Source organism: Saccoglossus kowalevskii, chromosome 14, assembly GCF_978046115.1.
Source record: "Saccoglossus kowalevskii chromosome 14, keSacKowa6.1, whole genome shotgun sequence".
In the NCBI taxonomy this organism is placed as follows: domain Eukaryota; kingdom Metazoa; phylum Hemichordata; class Enteropneusta; family Harrimaniidae; genus Saccoglossus; species Saccoglossus kowalevskii.
This window is the reverse complement of record NC_140654.1, coordinates 32,503,430-32,519,771: the sequence shown is the minus strand read 5'-3', so window position 1 is coordinate 32,519,771 and position 16,342 is coordinate 32,503,430. Positions and strand designations below refer to the sequence as shown.

The 16,342-nt window shown below is 44.9% G+C and overlaps 1 protein-coding gene across 8 annotated transcripts in view; it reads right to left on the bottom strand.

The window, feature by feature from the left end:
* The window catches only part of LOC100369281 (uncharacterized), a 190,135-nt gene that overhangs the window by 100,183 nt on the left and 73,610 nt on the right, over positions 1-16,342 (bottom strand). The window lies entirely within an intron of this gene.

Below are 16,342 nucleotides of genomic sequence, written 5' to 3'. Positions count from 1 at the left end.
TATAAATCTATTAGACAAGTTAAGATTAGACAATAAGACAGTTAAATTATAAATAGCCAAGAAACATAGCTTGTATTCATATATGTTTGAAAACAAGAAAACATTTGTCACATTGAGGGCACATAGACGTAAACACAGGTAAGAGGAGGATTTCATTGTAGTTAAGGATAAACAATAAATGGGCAATAACTACACCACATATTCATATATATTTGAAAACAAGACAAAAATTTATGTATGTAAAGTAAAAACGGGTAAGAGGATTTCATAGGTATAGTTTAACAATGAATATGTGTCCTTATTATGGTTCTCAAGGTTTTGTAAAAAGGCCACAGTTTACCTGGGTTAGAAAACAAACTTTCAAGGTCTCATCACTCCTCTCCTACACTCCCTGTGATAACATTCATTGTTTGAATTGTGTACACACTCATCATTATTTTTGTTTACCATTGTTACTGTGTATTAAACCCCATGTCAGACGACCAGTCGACCAGTCGCAAGGTAATTGTTGCTATTGGTAGTGTGTGTGTTTCTTGTTTGTGTATTTTTGGTGTTTCATGAACAACACCTTCACACATGGACAATACATTATCATAACTGTGGCCCTAAAATTATAGATGAAATATTCATAGTCACACATATGTAGTGACCTATTAACTGATGAACAATGATTCAATCAAAACTTGGTGGGAGTTGTTTACATCAACTAGACAAAGCAGCATTGTTAATGTCAATTATTAAACCATATAGTCTTTAATCATTGTATAAATAATGTAGGTAGAAAAGAATAAATGTAGTCTTTGGAGTCTACACATCAATCTTGCAATCCTGAACTATGATATATGTCGTATTAAATTATACCAGTATATTGATGGTGTTAATCCATTGATTTGATTGGTCCAAACACAAAATTTGCATATGCAATCCATGGAATATTGGCTGATAATGCACCGCTAAACCAAGTGGCCCTGGAACATGAATTGACTACAGGTTTAATACGGAAATACATAAAACCGGTATTATTTGATTTTTAGGGAAATATAGCGGTTAAATTTTGGAAGAATATTGAAAACAAGCAGCCTATCGGCTGAGATAGCTCCGCTGTTAGCAATGCACATTTCAATTAAAGAACTGAAGATATCATTAGAAAATGAACAATATGAATAGTATCAAAGCAATCGGACTTACAGTTTTTAACAAGAAGTCGAAAATATCACTTTTTACCAAATATTACAAAAATATTCACCAAAATAAATTAATTAGAGAATTGAAGATATCATCACAAAATGAACAAATCTGAGAGAGGTCCACATGTAGTACCTATATATGTAATATCAAAGCAATCGGACTTACAGTTTTCAACAAGAAGTCGAAAATATCAGTTTTTACCAAAAATGACAAAAATATTCACCAAAATTAGAGAATTGAAGATATCATCACGAAATGAACAAATCTGAGAGAGGTCCACATGTAGTACCTATATATGTAATATCAAAGCATTTGCACTTGCGGTTTTTAACAAGAAGTCGAAAATATCACTTTTTACCAAAAACTACAAAAATATTCACCAAAATTAGAGAATTGAAGATATCATCACAAAATGAACAAATCTGAGAAAGGTCCACATGTAGTACCTATATATGTAATATCAAAGCAATCGGACTTGCGGTTTTTAACAAGAAGTCGAAAATATCACTTTTTACCAAAAATGACAAAAATATTCACCAAAATTAGAGAATTAAAGATATCATTACAAAATGAACAAATCTGAGAGAGGTCCTCATGTAGTACCTATATATTTAATATCAAAGTAATTGCACTTGCGGTTTTTAACAAGAAATCGAAAATATCACTTTTTACCAAAAATGACAAAAATATTCACCAAAATTAGAGAATTGAAGATATCAACATGAAATGAACAAATCTAAGAGAGGTCTACCCAAGGTACATATACACCAAGTATCAAAGCATTCAGGCTTGTAGTTTTCAAGAAGAAGTCGAAAAAGTAAAACATTGACACGGACGACGGACAATCACTCATATGATAAGCTCTGCTCGACAAAGTCGACAGCGGAGCTAAAAAACTGAATTAAAAACATCTGAAAAGATATGTAACCATAATATTGCTTTTTGTTAATGATGGGATCCAAGTTGTGAACATTGGTCAACACCGTGAGGTGCCTAAACGAACGCCAGAGCGCTGTGTTCTCCGTGTTGTGACTTTGAGATGGATTGGCAACCTCCAACAAAGAAAAAATGATCTTTAAGTACTAGATAAGATTGAGGGATTGAAGGAAAAAAATGCAAAAAACTACGAGTCACAGGCAAAAATTTTGCCACTAATAACAACTGGTGTCCCGTAGCGACGTTATATTCTAGTTGACAAAATTGCAGTGAAATTGCATCCGGGTAATTGCCATCTGTTTCAAAGAACACGGGACAATGCATGATTCGACGATGATATATGGTATTGTAATTACAGGAGATGATGAAGGTAATTTCGAAAGCTGCAAATTTGTGCCGAGTGTACACTACACCAACCACTGCATTAGAGCGACGGCGTGCAAAGTCTTTCTTTTGGCCAGAGTTGAGACAAAGCAAAAATGATGCGAGAATCCGATCTTCTACCATCAAACTTACCCCCAAAATAATGACAAAACTTGTCAGTCACACTGTCACAAAACTTTGGTTATACCAAAGTTATCCAGGTCAGATGTTGGAACTGAGGTCGCCGTGCCGGTTGACATACGTGATACAAAGCGTCCCGCAGTGTCTAAAATTTCGGTCAAACCGAGTACCGCTGAACGTCAAATATCCACAGTTACAAGTAGTATGATGAGTCACAAAACCGATTTATTTCACAACTGTACTTTCAATGGGCAAATTACAATTCAAATTGTACAAAAACCAGAATGAAAACGTGGAAAATCCGTTGATCCATACTGTACACGACCCTGTATTTCAAATAGCGTTGACGCAGTCAGTAAAAAGTCATCTTTTGATATGCTAATTTGTGTGTTTACGCTACTCTATTCACCATTGCGGAATAAAAATTAGTTTGTATTCAATTTTAACTGTGTTGCGCATGTAATTTTTGTATGCATTCAGCGTACAACTACATACTATTCTTATAAATATTCATGTTCAAGGGCCATAATCATGATCTTTTAGTAGATGAAAGTAAACTCTTTATTTTTTTTTACTAGTTACATCAGTACATTATGTCAAATCAGTGTGTACTCAGTACATTTTGTCAAATCAGTGTGTACTCAGTACACTAAGTCAAATCAGTGTGTACTCAGTACATTATGTCAAATCAGTGTGTACTCAGTACACTAAGTCAAATCAGTGTGTACTCAGTACACTAAGTCAAATCAGTGTGTACTCAGTACATTATGTCAAATCAGTGTGTACTCAGTACACTAAGTCAAATCAGTGTGTACTCAGTACACTAAGTCAAATCAGTGTGTACTCAGTACATTATGTCAAATCAGTGTGTACTCAGTACACTAAGTCAAATCAGTGTGTACTCAGTACACTAAGTCAAATCAGTGTGTACTCAGTACATTATGTCAAATCAGTGTGTACTCAGTACATTATGTCAAATCAGTGTGTACTCAGTACATTATGTCAAATCAGTGTGTACTCAGTACATTATGTCAAATCAGTGTGTACTCAGTACATTATGTCAAATCAGTGTGTACTCAGTACATTATGTCAAATCAGTGTGTACTCAGTACATTATGTCAAATCAGTGTGTACTCAGTACATTATGTCAAATCAGTGTGTACTCAGTACATTGTGTTCAATCAGTGTGTACTCAGTACATTATGTCAAATCAGTGTGTACTCAGTACACTATGTTTAATCAGTGTGTAGTCAGTACATTATGTCAAATTTAGGCAGAGGGTTTTCCGAACCCGCCTATTCACATAGTTCATATCCACCATAGACTCCAGTCAGTCAAAATGACTATTTTGAACTGTAGACATTAATTAGCGATTCTGTCGGTGACGGAGAGATAGAATCTAGGTTAGGGGAAGCCCCATGACCCCGAGATTCTCTCCCCAAGATTCTCTTTTCCTTACGTCATGAAGCACGTGACCGAGCCCATATGGCGGCGCCATCAGGGCTGGATATCCACTCTGGTTCTATTCTCTCTGCATCAAGGACTTAGACCAACGCTACGGAAAGAGTGGGGTGGTTGGGGGAGACCCGGAGTCTATGGTGGGTATGAACTATGTGAATAGGTGGGTTCGGAGAACCCTCTGCCTAAATTCACTACGTTCAATTACCCACCATAGACTCCGGTCAGTCAAAACGACTATTTTGAACTGTAGGCAGAGTCAGACGCCAATAGGTGGCGGGTTTTCCGAGCAAACAGAAAAGTGATGAAAAGTCTTTTTCCAGTCCGGGATGAAACACTCAATAATAATCACTCAACACCCTAGTTAAGACCCAAAAAGGGGTGGTGTCTTACCATGCCTGTGCTGTCCCCAGAGAAAGAAGCCAAAATGCTGCTACGGTGACAGGGTTCGGTGTGCCTGAGAAAGCTAGACCCCAACCCAATTCTGGGGGGTAGTAAGCTTTCAAATTAAAGACCGAAACAGTTCTGCATGAGGGCATAGGCCACAAAGCGGGACCTGGGAGCTTCCAGGGGAGTGCTGACGGGAGGGAAATCTGTCCGCACAAAATGCTGAGACTGATTTATTGCCTATGCGCAGGTACCCTTTTGGCCGTTCGGGCTGGGTCAGCAAACCAAGACTGACTCGCTACGACAGGACCAAACCTAGAGAGACCTTTTTCAATGGATTTGGTGTCTCTTAGGTGGTAGTTGATAAAGACGTTCTGCGTTGTCCAGAAGCCTGCCCTCCATGTGTGCTCGAGGGAGGGGGGCTTGACGCTAGCACTAGTGAGTTAGCAATCGCACAGACCTCATGCGCTCGTACTTGGTGTCTCTGCAAGCTCTGTGTCAAGGCAGTTAAAGTATTATAGACCTCTAATACAGTCGCAGTAAACCACCTGGTTATGGAAGTTGGGGAGGCCGGCCTATCCTGCCTGCCTGGGCCATAACACAAAGATATGTGCCTGACACCCCGTTCCAAATCCTTAGTACGGTTTGGTGGCAACTCCGTGCTCGAACCGGGCAGAGAAGAAATTCCTCCTGACCCTCCGGGCAGACAAAATTTGACAGCCGGGGGATGACGATTGGGTGAGGCTTGTGTCCTGGGATTTGGTTCTAGGCGAGAAACCCAATTCGTGTCTTTAGCACAACTTGATTGTTCATAATGGCGGTACATCATCTGAGAAGGACAATGGCCCCAGCTCTGGCCGATGCCTACCTGAGGCGAAGGCCAGTAGGAAGACTATTTGCTTATGTTTCGACTAGTATTTCCGACAGAAGTGGAAACTAGACCTTGCTTGGCCAGTTGGGTGCGACCAATGATAATATGCAGGTGTGCACCTGTTGAAGTTTTCTCCGGTGCCTGGTGAACTAGCGGGAAGGGAGGAAAGGCGTACACAACTAAGTGGGTCCACAGGGTTAGCAAAGCGACCCTGGCCCAGGCACCTGGAGTCAGCAGGAGTGTTACGTACGTCGGGAGCTTGGTGTTCCGGGGTGCAGCAAACCGGTCTAACCTTGGACCGTCCCACAGCCAAAACAGCCTGGAGGCTACCCACCGGGGTATCAGCCACTCCGTGTTCTGGAGACAGAGCCGCCCTGAAAGGGCGTTGCCAGACTGTTCCTCATCCCTGGAAGGTGGTGTGCGGTTAGCTCCACATTGTATTCCAGGCACCAAAGGAGGATTTGCTTCGCTAGGACTGACAACGATGGGGAATGCGTCCCCCCTCCTTCCTGAAGAAGACCACAGCTGCGTTGCCTGCGGCGAGAGGGTCCAAGGAGGCCCCCCTGTCAGAGGTTGGCCAGTAACGACCACCAGGGCAGGGCTTCATTCACTTGGTCCGAGATCGAAACCCACCTATCTAGTTCCCATAGGAGAGCTCGGCGTTGTAACAACAAGCGTTGTACCGGGCGACTGCGTAGTGTGGACTGGGGAACCACCCTTCGAACCAAGGTCATCATTCCGATGATCCACATTAGTTCTCGGAGGGACACTGAGGGAACGCTGACTAGGTGTTCGGCTAGGCTGCTTAGTGCTAATCAACACGCTTGAAATAGCTTCACCAAGCTTACCTCTGTGTCAAACTCCATGCCCAGGGATACCAACTGCACGTTGGGTCGGGATGGGACTTGTCGATTTACTAACAAGCCCAACTGGTGAAGTAAATCCTGTGTTAGCCTGACGTGTTTGGCTATTAACCCCTTAACCAGGTTGTGTAGTAACCAGTAGTCTGGGTACGGATTGAGGTGTAACGACATTTGGTGAAGCAGCAGCACTACCTGTTTCATCACTCTGGTGAACACATAGGACACAGTGCATAACCCGAATGGGGAGGCACCTGAAGTTCGAATACTTGGCCCAGCTGGGCGATTCAAAGAAGATGGCAACTCGCTGGGTGCATCGGTATGTGCAGGTAGGCCCAGCTTAAGTCTAGTGGGACTAGCCAGTCGAAACGGTGGATGGAGAGAAGAACCCTGAATGGTGTCTCCCTGTGGAACCGATCGAGGAGCATGTACTGATTCAGTCTGCTTAGGTCCAGAACTGGACGCCCGCCACTTGTAGATTTGGTACTACAAACACATTTGGGTGGAAGCCTGGACTTGGTTCCGGCTGATGTACCCTGTGTATGGCGCCTTTTCCCAGCAAACTGCTACTTCCTGTCTTATTGCTTCCGCCTTGCGGGAGTCCCCTGGCAGTGCCCAACAGGGGAGACACTGACGGGGGAGATGGAGATTTCAGCGGTATCCTTTAACAGGATGTCACTACCTGGAAAGGCCCAGGGATCGGTCACCCGCTGTTTCCAAACTGGACTACACCGGCGCAATCTGTGTACGACAGGGATATGAGGCCATGGGTTCGGCAGTTGCAAGGGGGGGTGCTCTCTTCTCCCATGAGGTGATTTCCCCAAGGCCTGAAGTAGTCACTAAGTTGTGACCTGGCCACTCGCCGAACACATGCCTGTCCTCCCGGTTGCAGAGGTGAGCGTCAAACACACTTCCCCCGCTGCCGGGGTAGACGTCTGCCCAAGGAGGGTGAAGGAGCCACCACCTGGCTCTTTCCTCCCTGGGGGCGCGCCACTATTCCCACCCATGGAAGGGTATGAGTGCTTGCCTCCTGGCTGACTCTGGCTAGCGGACGACTACCTAGGGTGTTTTCTGTGCATGGGGTGCCCTAGGCTTGCCCTTGGCAGGACCAACTGGCTAGCGGATTCGATCTGAACCCTCTAGTTTATTGCACTCCAAAGCTCCGAGACTGTACCCACCATTCCCTGAACCAAGAGGGTGGAAGATGTCCAGTCTGCGTCACTGAGGTGGGGACGTACCCCCCGACTCAGCTTGTCGGCGAAAACATGCGCATTCAGGGTTCTTGACTGTGTCAAATTAGTGTGTACTCAGTACAATTATGTCAAATCAGTGTGTACTCAGTACATTATGTCAAATCAGTGCGTACTCAGTACATTATGTTCAATCAGTGTGTACAATTCACTATAATGATCCAAGAGTAAACTACATGAAATGTATTCCCTGTAAATCACCATGTAATACACATGTTTGACCTTTGAACCGCAAAGTACAGGAGAAATACCAACGTACATTTTTGTATACAACCTATAATCTGATACATTCCATACTTAAATCAGGCATGCACTTTATTAACCCGTCCACTGAGTTTGCTGTGAAAGGTAGAACAGTGATCAACAACGGTGAGCGGTAGAATGGTGATCACCAATGGTGAACGGTAGAATAGTGATCACCAACGGTGAGCGGTAGAATGGTGATCACCAATGGTGAACGGTAGAATAGTGATCACCAACGGTGAGCGGTAGAATAGTGATCACCAATGGTGAGCGGTAGAATAGTGATCACCAACGGTGAGCGGTAGAATAGTGATCACCAATGGTGAACGGTAGAATAGTGATCACCAATGGTGAGCCGTAGAATAGTGATCACCAACGGTGAGCGGTAGAATAGTGATCACCAATGGTGAACGGTAGAATAGTGATCACCAATGGTGAGCGGTAGAATAGTGATCACCAACGGTGAGCGGTAGAACAGTGATCACTAATGGTGAGCGGTAGACCAGTGATCACCAATGGTGAGCGGTAGAATAGTGATCACCAACGGTGAGCGGTAGAATAGTGATCACCAATGGTGAGCGGTAGAATAGTGATCACCAATGGTGAGCGGTAGAATAGTGATCACCAATGGTGAGCGGTAGAATAGTGATCACCAACGGTGAGCGGTAGAATAGTGATCACCAACGGTGAGCGGTAGAATAGTGATCACCAATGGTGAGCGGTAGAACAGTGATCACCAACGGTGAGCGGTAGAATAGTGATCACTAATGGTGAACGGTAGAATAGTGATCACCAACGGTGAGCGGTAGAATGGTGATCACCAATGGTGAGCGGTAGAATAGTGATCACCAACGGTGAACGGTAGAATAGTGATCACCAATGGTGAACGGTAGACCAGTGATCACCAATGGTGAGCGGTAGAATAGTGATCACCAATGGTGAACGGTAGAATAGTGATCACCAACGGTGAGCAGTAGAACAGTGATCACTAATGGTGAACGGTAGAATAGTGATCACCAATGGTAAGCGGTAGAATAGTGATCACCAACGGTGATCGGTAGAATAGTGATCACCAATGGTGAACGGTAGAATAGTGATCACCAATGGTGAGCGGTAGAATAGTGATCACCAATGGTGAGCGGTAGAACAGTGATCACTAATGGTGAGCGTTAGAACAGTGATCACCAACGGTGAGCGGTAGAATAGTGATCACTAATGGTGAGCGGTAGAACAGTGATCACCAACGGTGAGCGGTAGAATAGTGATCACCAATGGTGAGCGGTAGAATAGTGATCACCAACGGTGAACGGTAGAATAGTGATCACCAATGGTGAACGGTAGAATAGTGATCACCAATGGTGAGCGGTAGAATAGTGATCACCAACGGTGAACGGTAGACCAGTGATCACCAATTGTGAGCGGTAGAACAGTGATCACCAATGGTGAACGGTAGAATAGTGATCACCAATGGTGAACGGTAGAATAGTGATCACCAACGGTGAACGGTAGACCAGTGATCACCAATGGTGAGCGGTAGAACAGTGATCACCAATGGTGAACGGTAGAATAGTGATCACCAATGGTGAACGGTAGAATAGTGATCACCAATGGTGAACGGTAGACCAGTGATCACCAACGGTGAGCGGTAGAACAGTGATCACCAATGGTGAACGGTAGAATAGTGATCACCAATGGTGAACGGTAGAATAGTGATCACCAACGGTGAACGGTAGACCAGTGATCACCAACGGTGAGCGGTAGAATAGTGATCACTAATGGTGAGCGGTAGAATAGTGATCACCAACGGTGAGCGGTAGAATAGTGATCACTAATGGTGAGCGGTAGAATAGTGATCACTAATGGTGAGCGGTAGAATAGTGATCACCAATGGTGAGCGGTAGAATAGTGATCACCAACGGTGAGCGGTAGAATAGTGATCACCAACGGTGAGCGGTAGAACAGTGATCACCAATGGTGAGCGGTAGAATAGTGATCACCAATGGTGAGCGGTAGAATAGTGATAACTAATGGTGAGCGGTAGAATAGTGATCACCAACGGTGAGCGGTAGAATAGTGATCACCAACGGTGAGCGGTAGAATAGTGATCACCAATGGTGAGCGGTAGAATAGTGATCACCAACGGTGAGCGGTAGAATAGTGATCACCAATGGTGAGCGGTAGAATAGTGATCACCAACGGTGAGCGGTAGAACAGTGATCACCAATGGTGAGCGGTAGAATAGTGATCACCAATGGTGAACGGTAGAATGGTGATCACCAATGGTGAGCGGTAGAATAGTGATCACCAATGGTGAACGGTAGAATAGTGATCACCAATGGTGAGCGGTAGAATAGTGATCACCAACGGTGAGCGGTAGAATAGTGATCACCAATGGTGAGCGGTAGAATAGTGATCACCAACGGTGAGCGGTAGAACAGTGATCACTAATGGTGAGCGGTAGAACAGTGATCACCAATGGTGAGCGGTAGAATAGTGATCACTAATGGTGAGCGGTAGAATAGTGATCACCAACGGTGAACCGTAGAACAGTGATCACTAATGGTGAGCGGTAGAATAGTGATCACTAATGGTGAGCGGTAGAACAGTGATCACTAATGGTGAGCGGTAGAACAGTGATCACCAATGGTGAGCGGTAGAATAGTGATCACTAATGGTGAGCGGTAGAATAGTGATCACCAATGGTGAGCGGTAGAATAGTGATCACTAATGGTGAGCGGTAGAACAGTGATCACCAATGGTGAGCGGTAGAATAGTGATCACCAATGGTGAGCGGTAGAATGGTGATCACCAATGGTGAGCGGTAGAATAGTGATCACCAACGGTGAGCGGTAGAACAGTGATCACCAATGGTGAACGGTAGAATAGTGATCACTAATGGTGAACGGTAGAATAGTGATCACTAATGGTGAGCGGTAGAATAGTGATCACTAATGGTGAACGGTAGAATAGTGATCACTAATGGTGAGCGGTAGAACAGTGATCACTAATGGTGAGCGGTAGAACAGTGATCACCAATGGTGAGCGGTAGAATAGTGATCACCAATGGTGAACGGTAGAATAGTGATCACCAATGGTGAACGGTAGAATAGTGATCACCAATGGTGAGCGGTAGAATGGTGATCACCAATGGTGAGCGGTAGAATAGTGATCACCAACGGTGAGCGGTAGAATAGTGATCACTAATGGTGAGCGGTAGAATAGTGATCACCAACGGTGAGCGGTAGAACAGTGATCACCAATGGTGAACGGTAGAACAGTGATCACCAATGGTGAACGGTAGAATAGTGATCACTAATGGTGAACGGTAGAATAGTGATCACTAATGGTGAGCGGTAGAATAGTGATCACTAATGGTGAGCGGTAGAATAGTGATCACCAATGGTGAACGGTAGAATAGTGATCACTAATGGTGAGCGGTAGAACAGTGATCACTAATGGTGAGCGGTAGAACAGTGATCACCAATGGTGAGCGGTAGAATAGTGATCACCAATGGTGAACGGTAGAATAGTGATCACCAATGGTGAACGGTAGAATAGTGATCACCAATGGTGAGCGGTAGAATGGTGATCACCAATGGTGAGCGGTAGAATAGTGATCACCAACGGTGAGCGGTAGAACAGTGATCACCAATGGTGAACGGTAGAATAGTGATCACTAATGGTGAACGGTAGAATAGTGATCACCAACGGTGAGCGGTAGAATAGTGATCACCAATGGTGAGCGGTAGAATAGTGATCACCAACGGTGAGCGGTAGAACAGTGATCACCAATGGTGAACGGTAGAATAGTGATCACCAACGGTGAGCGGTAGAATAGTGATCACCAACGGTGAACGGTAGAATAGTGATCACCAATGGTGAACGGTAGAATGGTGATCACCAATGGTGAGCGGTAGAACAGTGATCACTAATGGTGAGCGGTAGAACAGTGATCACCAACGGTGAGCGGTAGAATAGTGATCACCAATGGTGAACAGTAGAATAGTGATCACCAATGGTGAACGGTAGAATAGTGATCACCAACGGTGAACGGTAGAATAGTGATCACCAATGGTGAACGGTAGAATAGTGATCACCAATGGTGAGCGGTAGAACAGTGATCACCAATGGTGAACGGTAGAATAGTGATCACCAACGGTGAGCGGTAGAATAGTGATCACCAACGGTGAACGGTAGAATAGTGATCACCAATGGTGAATGGTAGAATGGTGATCACCAATGGTGAGCGGTAGAACAGTGATCACCAATGGTGAGCGGTAGAATAGTGATCACCAACGGTGAACGGTAGAATAGTGATCACCAATGGTGAACGGTAGAATAGTGATCACCAATGGTGAGCGGTAGAATAGTGATCACCAACGGTGAACGGTAGACCAGTGATCACCAATTGTGAGCGGTAGAACAGTGATCACCAATGGTGAACGGTAGAATAGTGATCACCAATGGTGAACGGTAGAATAGTGATCACCAACGGTGAACGGTAGACCAGTGATCACCAATGGTGAGCGGTAGAACAGTGATCACCAATGGTGAACGGTAGAATAGTGATCACCAATGGTGAACGGTAGAATAGTGATCACCAATGGTGAACGGTAGACCAGTGATCACCAACGGTGAGCGGTAGAACAGTGATCACCAATGGTGAACGGTAGAATAGTGATCACCAATGGTGAACGGTAGAATAGTGATCACCAACGGTGAACGGTAGACCAGTGATCACCAACGGTGAGCGGTAGAATAGTGATCACTAATGGTGAGCGGTAGAATAGTGATCACCAACGGTGAGCGGTAGAATAGTGATCACTAATGGTGAGCGGTAGAATAGTGATCACTAATGGTGAGCGGTAGAATAGTGATCACCAATGGTGAGCGGTAGAATAGTGATCACCAACGGTGAGCGGTAGAATAGTGATCACCAACGGTGAGCGGTAGAACAGTGATCACCAATGGTGAGCGGTAGAATAGTGATCACCAATGGTGAGCGGTAGAATAGTGATAACTAATGGTGAGCGGTAGAATAGTGATCACCAACGGTGAGCGGTAGAATAGTGATCACCAACGGTGAGCGGTAGAATAGTGATCACCAATGGTGAGCGGTAGAATAGTGATCACCAACGGTGAGCGGTAGAATAGTGATCACCAATGGTGAGCGGTAGAATAGTGATCACCAACGGTGAGCGGTAGAACAGTGATCACCAATGGTGAGCGGTAGAATAGTGATCACCAATGGTGAACGGTAGAATGGTGATCACCAATGGTGAGCGGTAGAATAGTGATCACCAATGGTGAACGGTAGAATAGTGATCACCAATGGTGAGCGGTAGAATAGTGATCACCAACGGTGAGCGGTAGAATAGTGATCACCAATGGTGAGCGGTAGAATAGTGATCACCAACGGTGAGCGGTAGAACAGTGATCACTAATGGTGAGCGGTAGAACAGTGATCACCAATGGTGAGCGGTAGAATAGTGATCACTAATGGTGAGCGGTAGAATAGTGATCACCAACGGTGAACCGTAGAACAGTGATCACTAATGGTGAGCGGTAGAATAGTGATCACTAATGGTGAGCGGTAGAACAGTGATCACTAATGGTGAGCGGTAGAACAGTGATCACCAATGGTGAGCGGTAGAATAGTGATCACTAATGGTGAGCGGTAGAATAGTGATCACCAATGGTGAGCGGTAGAATAGTGATCACTAATGGTGAGCGGTAGAACAGTGATCACCAATGGTGAGCGGTAGAATAGTGATCACCAATGGTGAGCGGTAGAATGGTGATCACCAATGGTGAGCGGTAGAATAGTGATCACCAACGGTGAGCGGTAGAACAGTGATCACCAATGGTGAACGGTAGAATAGTGATCACTAATGGTGAACGGTAGAATAGTGATCACTAATGGTGAGCGGTAGAATAGTGATCACTAATGGTGAACGGTAGAATAGTGATCACTAATGGTGAGCGGTAGAACAGTGATCACTAATGGTGAGCGGTAGAACAGTGATCACCAATGGTGAGCGGTAGAATAGTGATCACCAATGGTGAACGGTAGAATAGTGATCACCAATGGTGAACGGTAGAATAGTGATCACCAATGGTGAGCGGTAGAATGGTGATCACCAATGGTGAGCGGTAGAATAGTGATCACCAACGGTGAGCGGTAGAATAGTGATCACTAATGGTGAGCGGTAGAATAGTGATCACCAACGGTGAGCGGTAGAACAGTGATCACCAATGGTGAACGGTAGAACAGTGATCACCAATGGTGAACGGTAGAATAGTGATCACTAATGGTGAACGGTAGAATAGTGATCACTAATGGTGAGCGGTAGAATAGTGATCACTAATGGTGAGCGGTAGAATAGTGATCACCAATGGTGAACGGTAGAATAGTGATCACTAATGGTGAGCGGTAGAACAGTGATCACTAATGGTGAGCGGTAGAACAGTGATCACCAATGGTGAGCGGTAGAATAGTGATCACCAATGGTGAACGGTAGAATAGTGATCACCAATGGTGAACGGTAGAATAGTGATCACCAATGGTGAGCGGTAGAATGGTGATCACCAATGGTGAGCGGTAGAATAGTGATCACCAACGGTGAGCGGTAGAACAGTGATCACCAATGGTGAACGGTAGAATAGTGATCACTAATGGTGAACGGTAGAATAGTGATCACCAACGGTGAGCGGTAGAATAGTGATCACCAATGGTGAGCGGTAGAATAGTGATCACCAACGGTGAGCGGTAGAACAGTGATCACCAATGGTGAACGGTAGAATAGTGATCACCAACGGTGAGCGGTAGAATAGTGATCACCAACGGTGAACGGTAGAATAGTGATCACCAATGGTGAACGGTAGAATGGTGATCACCAATGGTGAGCGGTAGAACAGTGATCACTAATGGTGAGCGGTAGAACAGTGATCACCAACGGTGAGCGGTAGAATAGTGATCACCAATGGTGAACAGTAGAATAGTGATCACCAATGGTGAACGGTAGAATAGTGATCACCAACGGTGAACGGTAGAATAGTGATCACCAATGGTGAACGGTAGAATAGTGATCACCAATGGTGAGCGGTAGAACAGTGATCACCAATGGTGAACGGTAGAATAGTGATCACCAACGGTGAGCGGTAGAATAGTGATCACCAACGGTGAACGGTAGAATAGTGATCACCAATGGTGAATGGTAGAATGGTGATCACCAATGGTGAGCGGTAGAACAGTGATCACTAATGGTGAGCGGTAGAACAGTGATCACCAACGGTGAGCGGTAGAATAGTGATCACCAATGGTGAACGGTAGAATAGTGATCACCAATGGTGAGCGGTAGAATAGTGATCACCAACGGTGAGCGGTAGAATAGTGATCACCAACGGTGAGCGGTAGAACAGTGATCACCAATGGTGAACGGTAGAATAGTGATCACTAATGGTGAGCGGTAGAACAGTGATCACCAACGGTGAGCGGTAGAATAGTGATCACCAATGGTGAGCGGTAGAATAGTGATCACCAACGGTGAACGGTAGAATAGTGATCACCAACGGTGAGCGGTAGAACAGTGATCACCAACGGTGAGCGGTAGAACAGTGATCACCAATGGTGAACGGTAGAATAGTGATCACCAATGGTGAGCGGTAGAATAGTGATCACCAACGGTGAGCGGTAGAACAGTGATCACCAATGGTGAACGGTAGAATAGTGATCACCAACGGTGAGCGGTAGAACAGTGATCACCAATGGTGAACGGTAGAATAGTGATCACCAATGGTGAACGGTAGAATAGTGATCACCAACGGTGAACGGTAGACCAGTGATCACCAATGGTGAGCGGTAGAATAGTGATCACCAATGGTGAGCGGTAGAATAGTGATCACCAACGGTGAGCGGTAGAATAGTGATCACCAATGGTGAGCGGTAGAATAGTGATCACCAACGGTGAGCGGTAGAATAGTGATCACCAACGGTGAGCGGTAGAATAGTGATCACCAATGGTGAGCGGTAGAATAGTGATCACCAACGGTGAGCGGTAGAACAGTGATCACTAATGGTGAGCGATAGAACAGTGATCACCAATGGTGAGCGGTAGAATAGTGATCACTAATGGTGAGCGGTAGAATAGTGATCACTAATGGTGAGCGGTAGAACAGTGATCACTAATGGTGAGCGGTAGAACAGTGATCACCAACGGTGAGCGGTAGAACAGTGATCACTAATGGTGAGCGGTAGAATAGTGATCACTAATGGTGAGCGGTAGAACAGTGATCACCAACGGTGAGCGGTAGAATAGTGATCACCAATGGTGAGCGGTAGAATAGTGATCACTAATGGTGAGCGGTAGACCAGTGATCACCAATGGTGAGCGGTAGAATAGTGATCACCAATGGTGAGCGGTAGAACAGTGATCACTAATGGTGAACGGTAGAATAGTGATCACCAATGGTGAACGGTAGAATAGTGATCACCAACGGTGAGCGGTAGAACAGTGATCACTAATGGTGAACGGTAGAATGGTGATCACCAACGGTGAGCGGTAGAACAGTGATCACCAATGGTGAGCGGTAGAATAGTGATCACCAATGGTGAGCGGTAGAATAGTGATCACTAATGGTGAGCG